General features: G+C 37.0%; 1 long non-coding RNA gene across 2 annotated transcripts in view; it reads left to right on the top strand.

Moving 5' to 3' along the window:
* The window catches only part of LOC106880770 (uncharacterized), a 191,443-nt gene that overhangs the window by 170,759 nt on the left and 17,669 nt on the right, over positions 1 to 3,015 (top strand). The gene's annotated exons all lie outside the window — the stretch shown is intronic.

The following is a 3,015-nucleotide window of genomic DNA, read 5'->3' as shown; positions in this document are numbered from 1 at the left end:
GCGCGCGCGTGTGTTTTGGGGAAACGTTAGCATGCTGGGCGAAAAGCTTAGCGGTATTTCGTCTGCTGTTACGTTCTGAGTTCAAATTCCGCCGAGGTCGACTTTGCCTTTCATCCTTTTGGGGTCGATAAATTAAGTACCAGTTACGCATTGTAATCGACTTAATTCTTTTGTCTGACCTTGTTTGTCCCCGCTATGTTTAGCCCCTTGTGGGCAATAAAGAAATAGGAAACTAAAGGAAGCCCGTCGTTTGTGTGTATGTGTTTGTCCCCACGCCACTGTTTGACAGCCCGTGTTGGTTTGTTTTCGTGTCTGTAAGGTAGCGGTTCGGCAAAAGATACGATTGGATAAGTACCGGGGCTGAAAAAATTAAGTACTGGTAAGGGTGGGGAAATCGATGCGTTCGACTAAAACCCTTCTGGGCGGTGCCCCAGTATGGCCGTAGTCCAATGACCGAAACAAGTGAAAGATAAAACAAAATTTTCCGATGACTCAACGTTGAAGAGAGATTTTAGTAAATAAATAAATAGCATAGCCTGTTTATTTTACTTCATCGCCCTTTTTGTTTACAATTTGCATGTGTGGGTGTGTGTGTACGAAAGAGAGAGAGAGAGAGAGAGATAGACAGACAGACAGACAGACAGACAGACAGATTGACAGACAGACAGACCGTCAGCGTGTGAGTGATTGAATGCGTGTCTGGTAACTTATATTTTTAGTGTATATTTTTTTTTAATATTTTCATTTAAGCCAACTTTACGTATTTATGAATAAATGAATGAATAATTGAGTAACTAAAATAATTTAGTATATATATATATATATTTTGTTATATTTTAAACCCCCATCCTCTTTTACTAAAAAAAAAAAAAAGGAAAAACTAATTATTTTATCTTTTTTTTTTTCTGCTTTTTTTTTTTTCATTTAAAGTTTTAATATCACATCCGCAAATATCACTTTGCGTTTATAGATTTTTGGTTCATTTCACAGGGATACTTTATTCTCCCCGAAATTGCACACGAGCTATTTGGCAATTGGTAACCCTTGATTAAAACGAAGGGACCCGACTGTGCCATCATGTTAATTAATGAAGCGTATGAAGACCTTCTGTCTAGAGAGAAAAGGGCGAGACAGAAGAGAGAGTTTTTTTTCTTTTTGCGGGGTGGTGGTGGTAGTAGTAGTCGTGGTAGGGGAGAGGGGTACCTTGTGCCAGCTGTCCACATTCAAACCTGACTGACTCCGATAAATGCATCCCTATATTTACGTATGACTTGTCAATACCGGAAATGATGTTGGCGTTATTGCTTGTTTTATAGACTTGTGTGGGTGTGCTTTTTGACTGTGTGTGTGTGTATTACATACATACATACATACATACATACATACATACATACGTTCGTATATTTATATATGTATGTATATGTATGAATATGAGAGGAAGATGAGTTGGTTTGCATTGTCCTGTCGTTTGCGCGAGTGTGTTATGAGAGGTGATACACCATACGCAACAACGCATCCCTGTACAAGTGTCATTGCTGTAAAATATCCGATATTCTGTAACGTTGTTACTTTTCATCATTATTATTACTTCTCCATGGATGTGGAAAACGCGTGTGTGCTTTAAAAGCTTGTTTTTCTTTTTTTTTTTCTTGTTTTATTTCTGCCTGCATTAAAACATAAAATCTATGAATGAGATGCTACATAAGAATTCATATGAATCACTGAATTTATGTCCCAACGCTTTTATTATATATGCATATAGTTCATCTTTATTCATTGAAATTTTTTTTAAATCATGGGATTAAAATATTATGATTTTATATCGTTGTAATATATTATAATATACCACAGCATATTTTCAACAGTAAGCCCCCCCCCACTTAAATAAGGAGGGTAGAAATTGATATTGATCTTTTAACATCAATTTAAACCAGTGGTCTAGCATATTTTAAAAAATCCGAAGATTTGAGAATTATATTACAATTAATAAGAGGAATGACCACTAAAGTGGATTCCTAATCTGCTAAAGATAGACGTCAAATCGCCTTACCGCACACACACACACACACACACACACACACACACATGTATATAAGAAGGAAAAAGGGATTAAAGAATCCAGGCAGATTTCAATAAAGAACTCATTTTAACACGAATTTGGCTAGCTGTATCAAACAACCAGACACCAATAAATGCAAGCAGAAGACACATCCAAGATATTTCCTCATGGATGACAACTAGATCCAAATATCATTTAGAAGAACTTCGAGAAATTTAAAGTATTAGACAGCGAAAATATTGTCGGCTTTATATGGTGAATTCTACTATAAAAGATGTGATTTTCACCAGTATTTTTGTTGTGTGTGTGTGTGTGTATGTACACATACGCGCACACACATACACAGATACATCTGTGTGCGTGTGTCTGAGCCAGCGACGGGGCCCTTTTTTGTATATTCGCTCGACCTACTGAAACAAACGGTAAAAAAATCTCCCTCAAATCAAGCCGTAATGTCTTCAAAAATTAAAGAGGTGGTTACAATGGATATTGTAATCCTGAATTACCTCAAAAAGACTGGATGGTCATGGCTAGCTTGTCTTCGTTCTCTATTCAATCAAGAGAGACTAAGGTCTGAAGGTGAAATGTGATATAACTAAAATATTATACCAAACCGCAACATCTAACAATATCTATCTATCTATCTATCTATCAGAATTTGAGTGTGTGTGTGTGTATGTTCTTCAGGGATTCGAAAACTGAGTTGCCGATTTTGACGTAAGAAACACTAAAATCTTCCCCAGCATTCACCCATCACCTCACCACTTTCAAAAAGCTACAAACTCTCAATGTTTCGCATTTAGCTGTTTGGGAAGCGGGGAGGTTTCTTCAGAAATAATGTCGTTTTCCCTGCTGTTTGTAGCATGTCGTGTTTTGTGGTGGTGGACTGATATTTTTTACGTCTGCTATTTCAGTACAGTTCTACGCATGCGTGAATCATCAAACGACAGTGAAAC

The sequence above is a fragment of the Octopus bimaculoides genome, chromosome 2 (assembly GCF_001194135.2).
Source record: "Octopus bimaculoides isolate UCB-OBI-ISO-001 chromosome 2, ASM119413v2, whole genome shotgun sequence".
NCBI lineage: Eukaryota > Metazoa > Mollusca > Cephalopoda > Octopoda > Octopodidae > Octopus > Octopus bimaculoides.
The sequence above is the reverse complement of the archived record's forward strand: the minus strand, read 5'-3'. Positions and strand labels throughout refer to the sequence as shown.